General features: G+C 37.5%; 1 protein-coding gene across 1 annotated transcript in view; it reads right to left on the bottom strand.

Annotated features, from left to right (window-relative positions):
* Positions 1–22479, bottom strand: part of LOC131147986 (uncharacterized) — a 35778-nt gene that overhangs the window by 3135 nt on the left and 10164 nt on the right. The window lies entirely within an intron of this gene.

Below are 22479 nucleotides of genomic sequence, written 5' to 3'. Positions count from 1 at the left end.
TATTATTTTTAATCAAAGATTATATTTTATTTATTTATTTATTATATCAGGTTTAGCTTTATTTACATATTATATACTACTTTAGTTATTTATATATCATATTATTTATATATTATATCAGGTTTAACTTTATTTATAATTTATATATTATATGAGGTTTACCTAAAATCCTAAATTCCTAATTGCTAAGATTTGAGAAATAAATTTAATGGTCCTAAATTTATATATTGTACATCAATAATTAATATTTTTTTTTATTTTATGACTTATTTTGAAGGAGAGCTTAGGCGCAACGGTAAGGTTGTCGTCGTGTAACCTAGAAGTCACGGGTTTGAGGCGTGGAAAGAGCCTCTTGCAAAAATGCAAGGTAAGGCTACGTACTATAGACCCATTGTGGTCCGCCCCTTCCTCCGACCTCACATACACGGGAGTTTTGTGCACTAGGCTGCTCTCTTTTTTTTATTTTATGACTCTTATTTTATTAATAGATTAAATATTTAATATTTAAATTTTTAATAATTTAAATATTTTAAATAAACACTACTTATTATTTTTAATCATTATATTTTATTTTTATGTGATAAATATTTAAAATTAGGACTATTTAGTACTTACTATTTATATTATATCTTCCATTTTTTTATAAAGACTGTAACTTTGTATTTTCTATGCGTTTTGTGTAGAGATCATCAAATCAAGTCTATCAAGATGACACATGAGAAAGGAAATGAAAACTTACCTAGTGAGGACATTGGATGGCATTTTAGTACTCCAATGGACGGCAACAAACATATTATTATGTGTAAGGCATTGCACGCTAAAAACAACACTTAGCACATAAAAAGGGCCAAGTGGCTAGATGCTCAAATGTAACCATACAAATAAGAAAACAAATAATTAAACATCTATAACAGTATGTTAAGAAGAAAAGAGACAAGAAAAAAAGGCAAGAAGAAGTGGTAGCTCAAATTAGAGGAGATTTTGAGAATTTGAGAGACGAAGAAGACTCCTACGAAAAAAGAATGAGATTTGCTCAATAAGAAGCATACGATCACAGCAACAATGGGAAAAGAGACAGAGATTTCGAGTAAGAACAACTGGAGGGGATAATATTTATGAAGAGGGAAATGGCTCTGGTAGTGGTGGTGTCAGTGCTTTTAGTAGAGCTCAATTGTTCGAGAAGCTGGAGGTAATGGACGGCAATGGATCAATTCCAATGCCCTTAAAGCTAGACAAAGAGCAATGGATCCTATTTTAAAAAGAAGCAAGAGTGCAAAACAACCAAAAATAAATACTAAGGTACTAAAAGGTTTAAGAAGTAAATTAAGAAAAACAGTTGAAAAATTCCTAATTTATAATCGAATTCCAATAAATGTAGTTGACTCTCCATTTATGCAATCTATGCTTAATATTGCTGCATAAGTTGGAAAGGAGGTGAAGGGTTCATCACCCAATGAGGTATCTGAAATTCATTTGGAGCAAGAGTATCGGAAAATAAAAAATTATATATCTTCTTTTGCTGGCATTTGGAAGGAAACAGGTGTAACCATTATAGATGATGGTTAGTCAAGACCAACAAGGAAACACATAATAAACTTTTTAGTTTACTACAATAGAGGCACCATGCTTCATAAGTCAATTGATGCCTCTGATGTGTCAAATCGAACAACTGAATATTATTTCAGACAATTTTTTAATTTTGATTATATATGCAAATAGTATTATAGACTTGTATATTTTTAATTAAGCAATATTAATTATTAAATCTATAATTTCATTTCAGATTAAAGGATGAGGTGGTTGAAGAAATAGGAGAGGAAAATGTTATCCAAGTAGTGATAGATAATGAAGCTGCATTGAAGGCAGGAGGAAAATTTCTAATGCAGAAGAGACCTAATCTCTACTGGACAGCATGTGCAGCTCATTGCATAGACTTTATTTTTGAAGATATTGATAAGAAAAGTAATGTGAAGGTCTTAGAAGATGCAAAAACAATAACTTCTCTACACATGGACAGTAAATTTCATGAAAAAATTCACAAATAATAGAGTTGTTGTTATCACTCGATTTGCCACTCACTTTATTACCTTGGAGACTATTGTTAGACATAAACAAGCATTGAGGGAAATATTCACATATGATGCTTGGAAAAACTCAAGGTTTGGAATGGGAAAATCACGCCCTACATATGATAGAAGATTATTTTTTAGGGAAAAAAGTTTTGACAAAAAGCCTTAGATATAATAAAAGTACAGGAACTCTTAGTGAAAGTTCATAAATTGGTTGATGGTTATGAAAAACTAACCATGGGTTTCATATGCAACGAAATTGATAGGACGAAGTTGGACATTCAAAAAGACTGTCGGTTTTACAAATACTACTGGAAAATTATTGACATGTGGAGTTTTCAATTGCACCAAGATTTGCACGCTGTTGGTATGAGTAAATAGAATATAATTTCTTATTATTTTAAATTTTAAATTATGCATAATTGCATTAAAACACTATTATTGATTAATATGTTTGTAAATTTAATTTTAGGGTATTTTTTGAACCCCCAATTTCTTTATGGTGTCCCACCCTCTCCTGAAGTTGCTAGAGAATTCATGGATGGAGCTAAAAAAGTGATAACCAAGTTGATACCTGATATAGAAACTCAAATTCAGGCTATTAATCAAGTATTGGTTCTATTAAATTGAATATTTCTAGAATATATATTAATATATCTAATTAATTAATTATTCTTCACAATCATCCTGTTTTTGTTGTTCCCATATCGAGATAGGCAGGAGACATTTGGAACCCCAATGGCTCAAAGGGCAGTGAAACAAACAAAACTTGGTAAATATAGCTAAATAATGGATGAATGGATCTATTTTGTCTTTTTTATGTTCAAATTTGACTTTTGAAAAATACATTATACTGACATAAAACTCTCTTGAATTATTCATGTAGTCAAAAGTGGAATCATTATGCCATGTGTGCTCCTGAGTTCCAAAGAATAGCTATCAAAGTTCTTAACCAGACCACATTGGCTTCGAACTGTGAACGTAATTGGAGCACCTTTAGCCTCATCCATACAAAAACAAGAAATAAACTAAAATACATGAGACTACTAAAACTTGTTTTCATGCATTACAACGTGAGGTTAAAGTTAAGACATACAATGAGAAGAAGCCAACAAAAAATTGAAGATAGTTTCAACCCTATCATTTTGGACTATATTTTCGAAGAAGATGATCCTTTGAATCCATGGTTAGAGGAGAGAGAGACATCATTACCCAATGGTCAGAACAACTCAAATTGGTTAGATGAAGAGGTTGGTGGCATAATAGTCAGAGGCATAAGGCGAGCCGAGGCACAAAGGGTATGCGAAGCCTTCGCCCCGCGCCTCATGAAGGTGAGGCGCACAATTATTAAAATGCTGCAAAATGCCTATGTGGGGTAATTGATATATGAACATATGAATATCTAGTAATATTAGAATTTAAAACGCCAAAACATTCAATAACAAAATTGGAAATTTAATGAAATTGCCAAGGCCAAAAGCATCAACAATTCAACATGGTTCAACATCAAAATAAAATAGTACAATAAAAGATTCAAAGTATTATGTATTAAACTATTATGTATTATGTATTATGTATTAATTACAAAACAGTATCTAAACTTAGTAAAAAAAAGTATTATGTATTAGTTATAAACTTGCATTAAATTACATATTTAATTACATAAAATATTATAAGAACTAAGAAGAAGCAGCTGGCAGCAGATACATATAATATTATAAGAAGCAGCATGCTGCAGAAAGAATAAGAAGAAGAAGCACCAACAGGCAGCAGGCAGAAGGAAGCAGGCAGTAGAAAAAAGAAGAAGAAGAGCTGAAGAAGAAGAAAAAGAAGAAGACGACTTACAAAGGTCCGAAAGTTCAAAGGCTCGAAGATGAGCTTGCTGCTGGTTCTAAATGTCGAAGACGAACTCACGTTGCTGGTTTGAAGGCTCATAGACGAACTCGCGAAGGCTCCTACTGCTTCGAAATGTGGAAGAGACACTCGCAAAAGGTCGTGCTGGTTCGAAATGTCAAAGCCGAGCTCACGAAGGTTCCTACTAGTTCAAAGGCTCAAAGACGACTCATGCTTCTTGTTCGAAGGCTCGCAAAGGCTCCTGCTAGTTTGAAATGTGCAACAGTGTAAGACCAACTCGCGAAGGGTCATGGGGCTTCGAAGGGTTGAAGAGGGCTAGGGCTCTATTCATGCGAATCGAATGAGGGCTGGGGCTCTGTCACGAAGGGTCTTTGGCTATTTCTTTATTTAATAGGCTCGAGAATTTCAAGGCATGCCTCAAGTCGCCTGACACCCCGATACGCCTCATCGGGCCTCATCTCGCCCCTATGTGTACCATTATGTAGGCTTTCCACATGTCTATATGAAATATGAATATCTAGACATGTTATGGCATATGTCTACACATGTTATTGCATATGTCATTGTTACCAAAGTAGAAGGTTTTTGTCTGGAAAATTCTTACTCATATCTCACTATTGGAACTTAAATGCCATCACTTGAGTTTCTCTCATTTGCCCAGATTGTAGTTTTTGAGAAGGAAAGGGCTGAGCACTTGTTTTAGTAGGAGTCAATGGGCCAAAGTTGTTTGGTTTGCATCTAATCTCTCTTCAGACTTCATGTGTCTCGTACCATCAACTTGACCCATGGTTAGCTTAGCTAATCCTCCCAAGAAGTCCAACTTCCCACAATCGAGTTCAAATTTCCTTCAAGTTACAATTATTTGGCACATAGGAGGCACCAAAATTCTCGTTTCTTTGTGCAACACCATCTCACTCTCTAAATATTCTCAATAAAATAAATCTCAATATGGCATGGAATATAGTCAAAATCCATCTTTGATCCTCCTCCTCCTAAGTTGGGTAAATAGTTGGATCAACAACACCGCTTCCAAGGAAATAAGTTGCTGTCTTTGTGAATTGTGCTGTTACAAGAGATGAAGCTTCAGATTGGGTCGTACATCCGCCTCATCCAGGATTCCTTCGGCAGACAAATTATATCACAGATTGATATTCTTTATCATGTTGATATATACATGCTAATCATCATCAAAGTCAACTTTTGCTAACACAACTAAACCATATAGGTTATAGTATTCATTTCTTGACTACTAATGTTCAATTTTTTGTCCATTTTTTACCAAATTCCCTTGGGAATAAATATTACTTTTTATTGAACTTCAAGAAATGAAGCACTACTTCATTTATATTTTGATGATGTTTTACTGCTACCAATTAAGTGTTGCCAAAAATGGGCTACATATGCCGCACATATTGGACAAGTTACCAAACTTCCTTAATTCTTAACTATCATTGTTAAACTTTATATTCCCTTTGCATTGTCTCTCTTATTATTGCACTGCTCTAACTTTATTTCCTATCTTCAATTTAATTTTGATCTTACACATAAACATATCTATTTATAGGCACCAAGGGGATGCCAACCCAAGTACAAAAGGCTGACATCATGCACAAGTATGTCCAAGTGACATTGCCCACTAAACCAGGCACAAGGTATCTTAAACCACCTATTTTCTGAGCGTAATATGTCTCAGCAAAGATCTTTCAAAAGCTCTTCCATCCCCACACCGACCAAAAACAGGTGACAGGGATTAAAGGCTAATAATTTTTCCTCTATACAAGCAGTAAAACCTCTCCAAGCCAAATGTTCTTTCTTGACAAACACAGCAGCCGCCCAAGAGAAATAAACAAGTGACAAAGACAACTCCCTCAAATTCTGGGTTCAAGAACAGTGTAGTATAATGTGATTCACTTATTCAGCTGCATTTTGAAAAATTACTTTTCCCCTTTGTTGAAGGTTGTTAAAAAGTCAAACATCTTGTTCCAACTTACTTCCTAAGTAGGAAAAACAAAAAACAAAAAACAAAAAACAAAAAAGCAACTTTGGTTGGAACTCTCCCTCCAAAAAGCTTTCAAGGAGAATTGGTCCTCCACTTAATGATTTTCTTTTTCAAGGTCTTTGTAAAAGGAATTATCCATTAGCAAAAGTGGCCGCCATAATTCAAATTCCACCACTGTCTATCTTGGCCTTTGATGTAGGACGGGAAAGGGTGGCCTATGTCCTACGGTTCAACCCTCACAAGCACATACATTCGAAACACTTTAAATTAAGAATTAGATTAACAAACATAAACACAATAAATTAGAGGACATTTCACATGTTGGGAAATTTTGAAAGGGTGTATGATGCTGTCCAAAATTTAGTCCCAATTGGTTCTTTCACAAAGGTATTAAGTTAGATGCAACAAGGATGTTATTTCAATATTTCAAGAATAAAATTCTAAGTTTAGCAATATTGCATTGATTTCAAGCTAGCAAGCTGAAATATTGAAGTCTATGGATGCAAAGGCTTATCAAATATGAAATTTTAGAAATTGAAGATAGGGCTTTAACAAGATTTAGTAAAGGTTCAAACAAGTACTGATTTACCATGAGTTTCAATAGATTCTAGATGTTGCTCAACACACAGTTGGATCACACCGTAGGTCCTTGGTGCAAGCTTGTGAATACCAATAATGAACGCAGCAATGCAGTAAAGTGATGATGGTGGCCGTGTGGGAATATGAAGGTGCTGGCTGTGTGGGTGTATTTGGGAGGAGGTCGTGTGGGGAGTAAGAGGGAGGTGATGGAGATGGAATCGCTAGATAGATAGTGGTCTCTCACCACTTGATCTCCGGAGAGAACGACGTAGCCTCACACTACAAAATCGTAAGATTGTACAAAGCTAAACAAGCTTCATCAAAAGGAATTCTATTCAATATTCAAACTTAACTTTTGTTCTTACAATGAAGGGATATATATAGCTAGCATGGGGGGGCAAAGCATTAATAAGCTTAGCTAGCATGGGGGGACAAAGACATTAAACAACTAATAATTCCCACACAAGCATGGGAGACAAATAATAAAGACACCAACTTACTAGGCATAATAAATACTCGCACAACTTACAACACTCCAACTTACAAGACATATTAAATACCAAGCACAACTTACCAAGGACAAGCACATGCAAGCAAGTAGTATTGCATGTTTACAAATTAAATACAAAACAAAAGTCAAAAGGAGGCCCAATTTTGTGTGGGGCCCAATGGAGCTATGTGGGGCCCACATGGGTCATGAACTCGGACTTGTGTCGGCATAACAACTCGGGTCTTCTCATGCTGAAAAATTTCAAGATACTCCATGTATACCTGCAAGAATTATAAACCAATGTGGACATTGGGTGGCCGTCCACATGTCACCATGTCGACGAAGGACAAGGGCAAGGGCTGCAGGCCCCCATCATCTCTCCCAGGCCCAAAAGAATTCTTCTTCGAAGAATGAAAAGAGAAGTACTAAGAGTAAAATTTCGGGCTAAGACGAAGGAGATCTTCTTTCAAAATCCAGCTACCCTTAGAAAGTGGTTTACCTCTCCACCTGACCAAGAACATTTGGTGTGAACCTGCTCTTGTGAACGTTGTCTTGTAATCCAAGATTTCTTCAATTTCATCACGATTCTTGGGTATGGGTAAAGGTGGGGGCAAAAGCAATTTAGGGGTTTCAGGTTTATGAGGAGTGGAGAACGGGGTGGGATCACCTGCAAGGTTAGAACTGGCGGGCTCCACAAAAGAAGATGCTTCAAAAAATGGGGTTAGATCCTCAACATTAAAAACATTGCTTATGCCAAAATCAATAGGAATATCAAGCATGTAAGCATTAGAACTTATTTTATTTAAAATTTTGAAAGGACCCATCTTCTTAGCATGCAACTTTCTTACCTTTCCTACAGGAATCCGTTCGGGACGAATACGGATCATAACCATATCACCCTCTGAAAATTCTTGTAACCTACGATGAATATCAGTACTAGTTTTATAATGTTCATTGTTCAGGTTAATTTTTATTCTTATTTCAGAGTGTAGATCATGTATGTGCTTAGCAAAAGCATCAGCTTGTTCACTCACTCTAACCTGCGGAGATAACGGGACATGATCTATCAGCTTCCTAGGTTGATAACCAGTGACAACCCGAAATGGGCTGAGGCTTGTGGTTCTATTTACTGAGCTATTGAACGCAAATTTAGCCATCATAAGATACAAATCCCATGAACCTATGTTCTCACCTACTAGGCATCTTAATAGGTCTCCTAAACTCCTATTGACAACCTCGGTTTGGCCATTAGTTTGGGGATGATAAGAACTAGAAACTGAAGTTTAGTATCTAACATTGCCCATAAATTTATCTAGAAGTAATTGACAAACTTTACATCCCGATCAGAAACAATGAACTTGGGAAGACCATGCAATCTTACAATTTCCTCAAAAAAGATGGATGCAATTTTTGAGGCATCATGTGTTTTGTTACATGGAATAAAATGAGACATTTTGGAAAATCTATCCACGACAACAAACACAGAATCATTCTTCCTAGCAGTCCTAGGGAGTCCTAACACAAAATCCATGCTAATATCTTGCCAAGGGGTATAGGGTACTAGTAAAGGAGCGTATAGACCAGTGTTCTGCTTTCTACCCTTTGCAAAATGACATGTTCCACAATGAGATACAACTCTAGCAACATCCCTTTTCAGACTAGGCCAAAAGAACCTATCCTTTACCATAGCAATGGTTTTATCCCTACCAAAGTGACCTGCAGCACCGCCTGGGTGCAATTCCCATATCAATTAGTCACGTAGAGACGTAGAGGGGATACACAACCTAGTTCCTTTGAATAAGAATCCTCCATGGATCACATAATCTAGATGGGATCCAGGTAATCCTCGTAACAAATTAGAGAAGATGTCAAAGAAATTCAAACATTGAGAATATTCTTTCTTGATGCTCTCAAAGTCTATTACTCTTACTTCCAAAGTTTGTAAAGTGGCTACTACTCAGCTCAAGGCATCAATAGCTTTATTTTCAACACCGGCACGATGTTTAAGCACAAAAGTGTACTAATGAATATACTCAATCCACTTTACATGTCTATGATTTAGTTTCTTTTGAGTGCTTAGGTACCTAAGGGTCTGGTGATCAGAAAAGAGAACAAACTCTTGCGGGAATAAATAATGTCTCAAGTGCCTTAAGGATTGGACCACAGCATAGAATTCCTTATCATAGGTAGAGTAATGCTGCTTAACATCATTCAACTTTTTGCTGAAGAAGGCAACAGGATGGCCCTCTTGACTTAACACTCCTCCTATGCCAACACCGGAAGCATCACAAGCTACTTCAAATAGCTTTTGAAAATCAGGGAGGTGTAGCACAAGGGCTTTGGTCATCCGGTCCTTAATGTCTAAGAAGGCTTTGGTTGCAGCCTTAGGCCACACAAACTCTCCTTTCTTAAGACAATTGGTAATGGGTGTCATGATGGTACTGAAATTCCTAATGAATCTTCTATAGAATGTGGCTAACCCATGGAAACTTCGTGCTTCATGAATATTTCTAGGAGTAGGCCAATTTTGGATAGTCTTGACCTTCTCAGGGTCAACAAGAACTCTGCTCTCAAATACAACATATCCTAGAAAGATTATATGAGGAGTCATGAAGGTGCACTTTTTCATATTTGCATACAACTTCTACTCTCTTAGAACTTCAAACATTCTTCTTAAGTGATCTAGGTGCTCTTTCCTTGTTCGACTATAAATTAAGATGTCGTCAAAGTAGACAACAAGGAAATGCCCAATGAAGGGTCTCAAAATCTGAGTCATCACTCTCATGAAGGTGCTTGGTGCATTGGTAAGACCAAATGGCATCACTAACTATTCGTACAAGCCATCTTCAGTCTTGAAAGCAGTTTTCCATTCATCTCCAGGTCTGATTCTAATCTGGTGGTATCCACTCTTAAGATCAATTTTGAAAAAGATCTTGGAACCAACCATTTGATCCAACATATCATCTAACCTGGGTATAGGAAACCTATATTTTACTGTGATTGTGTTAATGGCTCTACTGTCAATGCACATTCTCCAAGTTCCATCTTTCTTTGGAGTAAGAAGGGCGGAGGCATGCACATGGGCTCATGCTTTCCTGAAGAAATCCCTTACTTCTCAACTTTTCAACTTGCCTCTTCAATTCCTCATGTTCTTTAGGATTCATCCTATAATGAGGCAAATTGGGTAAAGATGATCTTGGAACAAGATCTATAGCATGCTGAATATCTCTCATTGGGAGTAATTCATTTGGAGGTTCAGAGATAACATCATTAAATTCAACAAGTATAGGTGACACTTCATGTGGTGTCTCATGTTCAAGAGTAGAGGAGTCATTTTCCTTGGTTACCACGACATAGACAACCTGTGTCTCCTTACTTTCTTGCTCAAATTGCTTCTTGCTTAGAACATGCAAAGAAGTTACAACTTTCTCTCTTCTTTTCAAGTTGTTCCTTTCCTTGTCTTGTTTGTCCTTCTTGGGCTCTAGAGGACTCAAGACAATCTTCTTTCCATTGCACCTAAAAGTATAGGCATTGGCTCTACCATAGTGTGATACATCAAGATCACATAGCCAAGGTCTTCCTAATAGAATATGGGCAACATCCATGGGAAGGACATCACACCAGATTTCGTCTTCATAGTCTGCAATCTTGATAGGGACTAGACACCTATGGCTTACGGGCATGGTGGTTGCATTTACCCAAGCAACCTTATATGGATTGGGATAGGCTTTAACTTTCAATCCCAATTTTTCTAAATCTAATTTTGAGATGACATTCATGCAGCTTCCTCCATCGATGATCATCTTGCAACTCATATTTCCACACTTGATGTAAGTACGAAAAATAGAAGTTTGGCACCAATCCTCTTGTTCTCGAGGGGTCACCATGATACATCGCATAACATTCATAGTAGCATTTTCTTCTTCTCCTATGGATAACTCATCCTCACTAGCTGCTTCTTCAGGGATATAAGGATGTTCCTCTCCCAACTCTTCTTTTGCATCCTCTCTTTCAATTGCCAAGTTCCTAGTAGGGCATGGCTTGGCAAAGTGGCCTTTTTTATGACACTTGTAGCACATATCATTTCTTGAAATTTGTTTAGAGGAGCCTTCATAGGAGCCTTTCCTTTGTCCAAGGGTTGCTAGACAGTTGGATTGCTACCTCTTGAAGTGACTTGACTCGTGTTGGTAGGTCTAATCCTCTCATAAGATGTGCCCTTTCTCTAGTAAGTGTTATTGGAGGTGTTCCCAAATTTTCTTCCCAATTGAGCTTTACTCATCTGCTCATAATCATGTGCTAAGTTAAAGGCATGCTCAAGAGAGTCAATGTGATGGGGGAACAACTTTTTTCTAAGTTCAGGTTTCAAGCCAATCCTAAACCTAGAAATTTGTTGGCTAATGCTCTCTTCTACCCCATATCTAATGGATAGCTCATCAAACTTGCTCATGTACTCAGTCACACTCATACTACCTTGTCTAAGGCTATAGAGCTGATCCATGAGGCGTTCCTTATAACAAATTGGGACATATTTTTCTGTCAATCTCTCTTTTATCAAGTCCCAATGTTCTATGGGTCTATGACCTAGGCGAGCTTCTTGTCTTTCGACATTTACCCAATGAAGCTTAGCTTGCCCGGTTAGTCTCATTTTTGCAAACCTCACTCGATGTGGATCATGCATCTTATGCCAGTCAAAGTATGAATCCATTTCAGCTAACCAATCCTGAAAAATCTTTGGATCCATTTGACCATCATATGTAAGGGCTTCAATTTTTACTCTCTTCATTACATCCATTTCTGGATCATGATTGTCCCCACAGTATGGCCTCCTTTGTTGGAATTCCTCTTCACCATAATCCTCTTTGTTCTAATGTGGAATATAAGGGTCATGACGCTGAAATATTCTAGAAGCATCATGGCATTAAATAACGGCCGTTACATAGCGTAACGGCCGTTACGTAACAAAAAATCATCTCTCCAATACCGTTACAGCCCACATTAGCGGTGAGCAAAAAATTCACATGCGTAATGGCCGTTATAGAACCGTAATGGCCCATAACGGCCGTTACACTAACGTTACGACCTGTAACGTCCGTTATGACACATTACAGCGACAGCCCCTTACACTACTGCGTACCTTCCTTATCTCCTCAAATCTGCTCCATTTTGTGTGTTTCACTCCATCATCTAGCTTAGATCTCCTCATTTGAAGCCTCCAAAGAAACGAAAGCAGCTTCGAAGCTTCGATTTGTTGTGTTGTTCCCTCTTTCACTCTTCAAATCTTTCGTACAGCTTCAATCTACTGATCTAAAGCTTCAAAATCCCCAAAATCAGCTTCGATTTTTGCCTTAAAGATGTTCTTCGCAGTTCGCAGCCATCGCTAGTCAGCTGACTGGCAGTTTGTCTTGAAGGTGTTTGATTTTTCCCTTGAAGGTGTTTCGATTTTTCCCTTTTCGTCAGTTCGTCTCCTTTGTCCAGTGTAAGAACCCAAAAATCAGCTTCCAATCTTCGATTTGTCGCTTGAAGCAGCTGTGCTCTGCAGGTCGCCTCCATTCGCAGGCTTGCAGTCGCAGCTCCAAAAATAAGTTTTGAAGCCTTCGATTCCCCCAAATTTTGGGGGCTTGCAGGTTGCAACTCTCTCGCAGCTTCGGTGAGGACTCAGGACTCGGGAGTGGGTATGTTTCTTCAGTTCTTCTACTTCATTGGTTAATGTAATTGTAAATTACCAATTTATTCTAAATTAATAATTTAGTTTATTTTATAAATTCAGTTTATATTTATTATTTAATTAGTATACAAATTTATAAATGATTATATAAGTAGAATTTATTAATTAAAATAAAAAAATTAGTATAAAATTATTAAAACATAAAATTTATAAAGTTACTTAGAGAGTTAGAGTATAGATTTAGTAAAAAATTATTAATTAATATTCTACATAATTATTTTTTTAAATACCTTGACTATTAATAATTTAATATTAGATCTAAAATTTATAATAAATCCTAATTTCTACACAATTAGTCAAGTCTCAAGTGACTCAAGTACACTACCATTTAAATAATTAAATTGTAAGATTTACAATTCCATATTTATTTTTTTAAATTGTAAATTGTAATATAAATTATTGTATTGTAATATAAATTATTGGGTCTATTGACTCATTTTAAGTAACTTTATGTCTTTAATCAATTGATTCTTCATTTTAATTACATTTCTACATCTTTTTTACCCATTAAACTAATGCAAACTTCAAAAAAATATGCCTTTTTTTATAAGCAGCGCACTAAAATTAATATAAAAATCATAATGCCTATTAAAAAGCATTTGTAGGTTGAATGAAGGTTGTCAAAATTCATTAAAAATCATGCATTAATGGATTTCATGCTTATTTTTCGATTTTGGCATGGTTGTGCATGCATGAAAAAAATTCACAGCCGTTACGCCCGCTTCCCGTTACGTAACACCCGCGTCTCGCAACACCTGCGACCGTTATGCGACGTTACCCGCTACCACGATTTCGAACCATGAGAAGCATTTGGTCTTGATGGAGGACGAACAGGAGGTCGTTCTCAGGATGGTGTCCTTTCTCTTGGAGGATTGTTTGTTTCCCTAGAGTGGTGGGAAGCAAGTTCATGTTCAATCTCACGGGGCTGTCCGGGATTTTCTGGAGGTGGGTTAGGAACTAAATTAGTTTCCAGCCTCTCTATCCTGGCAAGAGCATGAGTTAAAGTCTTGAGTTAAGACTTGAACTTGGGCTTGAAGGTCATCTAGAAGGGTATCATGGTCTATGTCAGTCCTACAGCCATGATAACGGTTTCTAGCTCGAATTGCCATCAAAACATAACCACGAGGGCAGCTAACTCACAACTAGAGAATAGAATTTTTGGGAGATTAATTCAGCCAAAGGAGAATGAGGCTTGAGGGTTCAGCCTAACTAAACCTAGGCTTTAACCTAGGCTCTGATACCAAGATGATGTAGGATAGGAAAGGGTGGCCGATGTCCTACAGTTCAACCCTCACAAGCAGATACCTTCAAAACACTTTAAATTAAGAATTAGATTAACAAACATAAACACAATAAATCAGAGGACATTTCACATGTTGGGAAATTTTGAAAGGGTGTATGATGTTATCCAAAATTTAGTCCCACTTGATTCTTTCACAAAGTTATTAAGTTAGATGCAGCAAGGATGTTATTTCAATATTTCAAGAATAAAATTCTAAGTTTAGCAGAGCAATATTCCACAATTGATTTCAAGCTAGCAAGTTGAAATATTGAAGTCTATGGATGCAAAGGCTTATCAAATATGAAATTTTAGAAATTGAAGATAGGGCTTTAACAAGATTTAGTAAAGGTTCAAACAGATATTGATTTACCAAGAGTTTTAATGGATGCTAGACGTTGCTCAACACGCAGCTGAATCACACCGTAGGTCCTTGGTGCAAGCTTGTGAATACCAATAATGAACGCAGCAATGCAGTAATGTGATGATGGTGGCCGTGTGAGAATATGAAGGTGCTGGCCGTGTGGGTGTATTTGGGTGGAGGTCGTGTGGGGAGTAAGAGGGAGGTGATGGAGATGGAATCGCTAGATAGATAGTGGTCTCTCACCACTTGATCTCCGAAGAGAACGACATAGCCTCACACTACACAATCGTAAGATTGGACAAAGCTAAACAAGCTTCAACAAAAGAAATTCTATTCAATATTCAAACTTTGTTTTTGTTCTTACAATGAAGGGATATATATAGCTAACATGGGGGGACAAAGCTTTAATAAGCTTAGCTAGCATAGGGGGACAAAGACATTAAACAACTAACAATTCCCACACAAGCATGGGAGACACAAATAATAAAGACACCAACTTACTAGACATAATAAATACTCACACAACTTACAACACTCCAACTTACAAGACATAGTAAATACTAAGCACAACTTACTAAGGACAAGCACATGCAAGCAAGTTGTCTTGCATGTTTACAAATTAAATACAAAACAAAAGTCAAAGGGAGGCCCAATTCCGTGTGGGGCCCAATGGAGCTGTGTGGGGTCCACATGACCATGTGGAGCCCACATGGGTCTTGAACTCGGACTTGTGTCGACATAACAACTCAGGTCTTCTCATGCTGAAAATTTTCAAGATACTCCATGTATACCTGCAAGAATTATAAACCAATGTGGACATCGGGTGGCTGTCCACGTGTCACCATGTCGGCGAAGGACAAGGGTAACAGCTGCAGGCCCCCATTAGCCTTCCTTATCAGCCCCAAATACATACATTTGATCAAACAGAATAGAGAAGGTTTTCAACTCCCAGTTGTGGCATTCCACTCAATAGGAATGTTCCATGTCACATTACCAGAAAAGGAGAAAAACAAAAAAAAACAAGAGCTAATTAAAGCTTTGTTATCTCAAGCCCGGGAAAATAGATCCAAGAATTTCATTCAACAAAGGAGCACAACACGCTAGAGATCATGCAGAAAAGAATGCTGCCATTATCCTTCACCTCAAAATAACTAAAGCAAAGAACTCCTTACACCCTTTTCGTATCCAGCTCAACACCCCCACTTTTCCCAGCCCACCATAAACTCCTTTCTGTCTGATCCTCCTTTCTGTCTGATCCACCTATTGTATTCAAAATTGTATTTTGCAATAATAACCTTCCTTCATAACTGATAGTTTTCAGTCATGAATTTTCAAATTCATTTGCCCAAGAAGTTAAACAAAGGAATGGATTTAATCCGCAGACGTGATATTCAAATTCTTCACCCATACTGCACCAAGTATGTTATGGTTTTACATAATTAGAAGTCATAGATGACGAATATAGAATAAAAGAGTTGTTTTAAGAACAAATTTGGTGTATACCATTAATGGGGATCGACTGCGGAGGTGGTTTGACTTGGTTTCAAGCAAGGTAGCATCTAGTGCCTCACACTGTGAAAAGCTATCATTTTTTGTGAGGATGATCCAGAGCAAATTCTTAATCTTAAATGCATCCTCCTCGGGTTTCAAAGCGGTTTCAAGCTTAAAAGTGAATCTGTGCAAAAGGGAAATCATTCCATCGGGGACTGGCGATCATGGTCCTTTGCTTGCAAGTATCCTTGTTGTAAACTCAGTGCCTTCCTTATCACCATCTTGGCCCCCCTTTGGGAGCAATGTTAAAGGACAAGGGTATTTGGGATCCCATTGTTGACAGGTTTGAAAAGAAACTCGCTTGTTGGAAAAGGAACTTTTTGTCAAAAGGTGGCAGACTCTCATTAAAAGTACTCTGTCCAGTCTGCCAGTTTACTTCATGTCTCTTTTCCCTATCATTAGTGCAGTTGCCAAGAGATATCCAAAGAAGATTCCTTTGGAACACAGGTGGTGTCATCAAATATCATCTTGTTAAATGGGGAATGGTTAAACAACCTTTACAAAAGGGCGGCCTCAGCCTTAGATCCCTTATTATCTCTAGTAAGGATAGTAAGGCCCTTTTGGGCATGGCTTTGGAGATTCATGACTAAGAAAAATCACCTCTGGAGGGATGTCATTGCTGTCAAGTGTGGTCTCTATAAAAATGGTTGGACCTCAAAAGTTTCAAAGGAAGCTCACGGTACAGGTGTTTGGAGATATATCAGAAGAGGATGGGAGAATTTCTTCCCTTCATCTACTTCCATAAGAGGAACGAAGCTGATATGTTCTCCTGGCATGATATATGGTGTGGCAATTCCCAAGTCAGTTCCTCTTTCCCTTCCATCTTCAGACTTGCAAGCAACAAAGATACCCTTATTAGCCAACACATGAAGTTCACCAATCAAGGGATTGTTTGGGATATTCCTTTGAATAGAAATGCTTTTGATTGGGAACTTGATACGCTTACAGATTTTTTCAGCAGTCTATAAGTCTCATTGTCAAGCCAATCCCGATGAGCCCAAATGGTTTTTGAAGAAAGATGGCAACTTCACTATCAGCTCTTTCTATAAATACCTTAGTTCCCCGGCTGGGAGCAGCGCTAACTCCCCTTGGAAGCTGATTTGGAAAACAGCAGCCCCTTCAAAGGTTGCCTTTTTCACATGGGAAGCTACTCCTGGAAAAATCCTTACCATAGACCATCTTCAGAAAAAGGTCTCCCTCATGTCAATAGATGCTTTTTATGTTTGGAGCAGGAGGAATCAGTTGACCACATCCTGCATTGCTCATGGACCAAGAAATTGGGGAACTTAGCCATCTCCATAGCAAATCAGAAGTGGGCCACTGCAGCTATAGTGGGAGGTGAACTGTGGGCATGGAAATTGATCAGATCTAACAAGGAAGGGAGAAGATCTCTCGCGCCTCATTCCCCAGCTATTTTCTGGCCGGTGTGGAGAGAAAGGAACAGAAGAGCCTTTGAAGGAATTCTCTCTCCTATTCAGGCTGTCATGGATCATTGGATTGCTATGACTTCTAGCTGGCATTCTAAGCTAATTGATAGGGACCCCTCTGCAATCTTTGATTTTCTTGGTACTTTTCAGTAAGTAGGATTCCAGACCAATTTTCATTACAAAAAATGTTCCCCATTCTTATGATTCTAAAAAATCCCACTCGAAGTTAGTAAGGCAGACAATAAAATGAAGTATAGAATTTATATAATTCTTCAATTTATTCCAGCTACCAATCTTACAATAGCATAAGTACTTTAAAAAAAAAAAAAAGTTGGGACTCCAAAACATCACGACATGATTCATTTTCCATGCTCAGTCACCTTAACATCCTTACAAACCACCATGCTATTAATAAGTAAATAAACTCCTTAGGCAATATCCCACATCAAACTCCATTCCAGAGTCTCTCCTATGGTCAACTACCACAAAACAAACAGCTCTCAACAATCCTATGACAACAGCCATTATTCCACATCAAAACATGCATCATGTCTTCCAGTAACAACAAAAAAAAGAGTGCAAATAGAGAGGTCTAGGATCCCTATGAGGAGGTTTGGTTTTGTGGGCACAAGGATCTTCCCTTAAGCAATGGATGTTTTACCTAGGCGGCGTCTGGAGATAGTCAGGCTTCCTCCCACATTAGTAGGTTCAGTTTACTAATACATGATGATAGACAAGCTTCCTCTAGCATTATTCCAGCTAAAAACTCCGAGTAAGGGCATACAAAAATTTCCAAAAAGCCAAAAACCAGACCGTAACCGAACTATTTTACATTTTGGTGCGGTGTTTTGGTTAAGGTAATTAATTTCGGTTCTTCATGTCTTCAAAATTTTGGTTTTCGGTTTTGGTTTCAGTTCCAAGAACATACCAAACCAAAAAAACCAAAAAAGCAAATTATATTTTTATAATGTGATTTTTAGATATTATGTCTACATTTATTTGATAATTATTTTTAGTTTTTATTTAATTTCTAAACTATTAAACTAATCGTGTAGACATTTTTTAATGTGTCAGGCAACAGCATCCCAAAAAAAGAGAATAAAATAGATTTTCAACCCCACCAATAGCACATGCTGAGGATGGAAACATCTTAAATGCAAGAGGAAGATTGTCGTTTAATTCTTCCCAAACAATGTGCTGATAATTGGAAAAAAGGAGGTACTGTGCAGCCATGCAGGTGCAGCAGCTGCCACCCCATTGTAATCTGTCGATTTATCCCACATCGATCAGATTGAAGATGGGTGAGCCTTCACTTCCTTATAAAAACCCCCTACAGCTTGGGCATTGGCTTAGAATTGGTTTCTTGGCCTGGCCTTAATGGGCTTCTTTACCGCTGTGTAAGCAATGATGGCTCAATTTATAGTCAGATATACTTAAAGTACCTAGAAATTTGTAAATTTGGTTTAAAAAAAAAAAAAGAACCGCACTGATATTTTTTGGTTTATTTAAAATATCCGAACCATCAGTTTATGGTTCAGTGCCGGTTTGTAAAATTAAAAACCAAAAAAATTGACTCCGTTTTTTCGGTTTAGGGCAAAACCAAACCGATGAGAACCTATTACACCCCTGACTCCAAATAGTTTTTGGGGATATAGCTGCCACGGCACAGTCAGCGTTTATCTAAGACAGACAAATTTTAGACGCAACGCTTGTGGATGACGGGACTTCTATTTAAATAGGACTTCAAGAAAGCCAATGACATGGTATGTTGGGGCTTCTTGGATTAGATGATAAATAGGAAAGGTTTTGGAGAGGCGCAAAAGGGATTGGATCAAAGGTTGCCTAAGCTCAACCTTCTTGTCAATTATTGTCAATGGTTGTCAAAGAGTGTCCCGGGCATCAAAGGGGCTTAGACAAAGGCTCCTCTCTTGTTTACCATAGTGGTGGATAACTTTGAGTAGGTTGCTTTTGCAGGCACAAGGTTTGGGGATGATGAGTGGCCTTTACATGGGAAGGGAGGAAGAGGAGGTATCCCATCTCCAATTTGTCGAGGATACCATGCTATTTTTTGAGAACAATAATTTGGAATTCCGTAAGATAATTATCTTGCTTAAATCTTTGACAAGATATAGGGATTAAAGATCAACTTGTCCAAGAGAGGGGTGAACAACACCAATTCAGGTATCAAAGACATAGAGAGGTTCAAAATCATGGTTGTTATTTCCTTTGAGCCACCACTATCTTACCTTGGTCTCCACTTGGGTGCAACTCAAATTCTATAGTCTTTTGGGATCCTCCAATCGAGAAAAGGTGGGGTGGTAAACTAGAGAGGTGGAAAGGGGCATTCTTGTCTCTCAGGGGTTCTGCCACACTTATTAGTGCCTCTCTTTCCAACATTCTTATTTATTTCCTCTCCCTCTTTAGAGTGCCCTTGAAAGTAGCTAGACCTTTAGAGAGGTTGACGCACAATTGCCTTTCGTCAGGCTCTATGTAGGGTATGAGAGAACATTTCATTAGTTGAGAGGATGTAAGTAGACCCAAATCTAAAGGGCGCCTGGGACTTGGGCCACTTGGCAATGTCGTGTTAAAAAACACCTCCCGTAGTAGAGATTCCTTTGGAAGTTAACTCCCTATGGCACAAGCTGGTTAAAAGAAAATGTGGGCTCCTCAGTGGTGAGTATGCTCTTCCCTCTCACCCACTTCAAAGTCGGAAACCACAATAGGGTTCAAGCAGTTTGCTTCTAGGAGGATACTTGTATGGGTGAGACTTCTTTGGAGTTGAAGCTGCCTCATTGGTTTAAGCTTTCTTCTTTCCACAATGCACCTATCAACCCATTCATCTCTTATGAGGGAGTTCTTTTCCATGAGCTTTCATTTTTTCAGAAATCTCAATGAGAGGTTGATAAGCTTACCACCTTACTTTCTATATTGGACCACTTCGTTCATTCCAATGGGGAGAATGAGATAGTGCAGGAGAGGGTGATTCTTTGGGGATGTTCACTTCAAAATCTTTCTTCCCATATCTTTCAAAAACCCCCTTCTCTCAATCTTTTCCCTTGGAGCCATCATGTGGAAGGCTAAGGTTCCTTGGAAGATTTGGACTTTCATCTAGACTATGATCCAGAATAAAATTAACATGCATAATTTGCCTCAGAAAAGAACACCGTTCAAGTCTCTCAGTCCCAAAATGTGTGCCATGTGCTGCAAGCTCAACAAAATGAATGCTCACCCATTTGTGCATTTTGAGGTGGCCACATAGCTAGGAATGCCCTCTTCTCTTCTTTTGGTGAAGACTTGATAGCAGCAGAATGTGGATGATGTTTTTTGCTTGTGAGGTCCAAGGGTTTGGACCAAGCCAAGACGGCAGCATTCCATGGAGTGGTACTTTATTCGCTATCTTATGGACTCTTTGGATCAAGAGGGAAGTGAGAATATTCAAGAGCCGCACAAATTGACCCCATTTCTTATGGGATATGGTGTTCCTAGCTTCTTTTCGGGCCCACTCTTTGGTTTTTTTTGGAGATTTATCACTGTCTGACATTGAAAGGGATTGTACGGAAGCTCTACTGTTTCAGTCTTTTTATGGCTTCTTTATGTCGCATGGGCAATGGAAATTTCAAGGGGATGTGTATTTCAGATGTTCAGCATGATTGGCAGTCTCTTCTTAGGGCATGTTGATTTTCTTTTGCTGTCTTTTACTTTTTGTGTTTTTTACTTTTTTGGTTTTCCTGGAGATTCCCAGATTTCGTGATCTTCTCTCCTGAATGTACATTCTTTCTTTATCTAATGAATTTCTTTTTCTATCCAAAAAAAAATGTTATATACACACACACACATGTACATATCAAGTTGTTTTGAGATTCAACTTATTAAATTAAATTTTCAAAGTAGCATACAATAATGGAAAGTTAAACCACCTTAACATCCTTACAAACCACTATGCCATTAATTAAGTAAATAAGGCCCTTAGGCAATGTTCCACATCAACCTACATTCCATAGAGACTCCTATAGCCGACTACTATAAAAAAAAACAGATCTTAACAACCCCATGAATACACCTATTATTCCACATCAAAGCACGCATCTTCCAATAAACCTTCCAATAACAACAAAAGGAGTGCTAATTAGCCATATATCATGTTGTTTTGCAATTCAATTAATTAAATTGAATTTTACGAAGTAGCATTCAATAATGAAATTTTCAAATTATTAACTATATTAAACTAATGGTCTCTATGCAAGTAAATAAATTTTAAATACTAAGATATACTGATATGTCCTAGTAGCCAGTAAATGAGAAAATTCATATGGAGTTACACACAAGGCACTTATAAACAATATAGAGTCATAGCACCTTCAACTTGAGTCCAGATTATCCGCATCTTCCTCTAAGAAATTTTGTCATCCTTAGATTTCTATTACATCATAGTTGAAGGCCTAAAACATCAACCTTTATATCCCAAACCATTACTCTACACATATCATATCATAAATGGATGCCACCAGGACACAGACATTTTATCGCACAAAAGCACGGAGAACTGTAAAAATAAGTTGGTTCAAATTGATGGTTTCCATCCCATACTATTCACAGTGATTTGTCTTGTCAAGACCTGATGGTAAATACCTATGGGGGCCAAGTATACAGAGCTTCAAGCCATAAATGGTAAAATTTTGGTTACGATAAGGCTAAGACAATTAGTGGCTGGGATGGAAGCAAGGACAAGTGGAAAAGTATGTTGGCTCAAATTGACATTTTTCAATCCTGAGGTAATCACAATGTTCATCGGCCCTCTGGAAAATTTCAAGAAATTAATAATAAAAGAGAGCTCAATAAGGAGTGTGTGCTATCATTTTTGTGGCCATTTAAAAAGGACCAGAGGTAAAAAGTTTACTGGTGAATTTTCTATTGTAATTTTCAGATAAAATGCTATCAAAAACTTGCCAAACATTTCAATTATTTTAAGAGTATTCCCCATCTTTGTTATGAGCACCATTCAAAAAATAAGTAACATTTCAGAAAAGTCAACACAACTATTTTCTTCACATATTTTATACCTTCTTTTCATAATGTTAATATGTATATATAGAAAACATATGTTAACAATTGATCAATGATTTTAATGTTTAAATCTATTAG

This window comes from Malania oleifera, chromosome 2 (assembly GCF_029873635.1).
Source record: "Malania oleifera isolate guangnan ecotype guangnan chromosome 2, ASM2987363v1, whole genome shotgun sequence".
NCBI classification, from domain to species: Eukaryota; Viridiplantae; Streptophyta; class Magnoliopsida; order Santalales; family Ximeniaceae; genus Malania; species Malania oleifera.
Note: the sequence above shows the minus strand (reverse complement) of the source record. Positions and strands in the feature narration are given on the sequence as shown.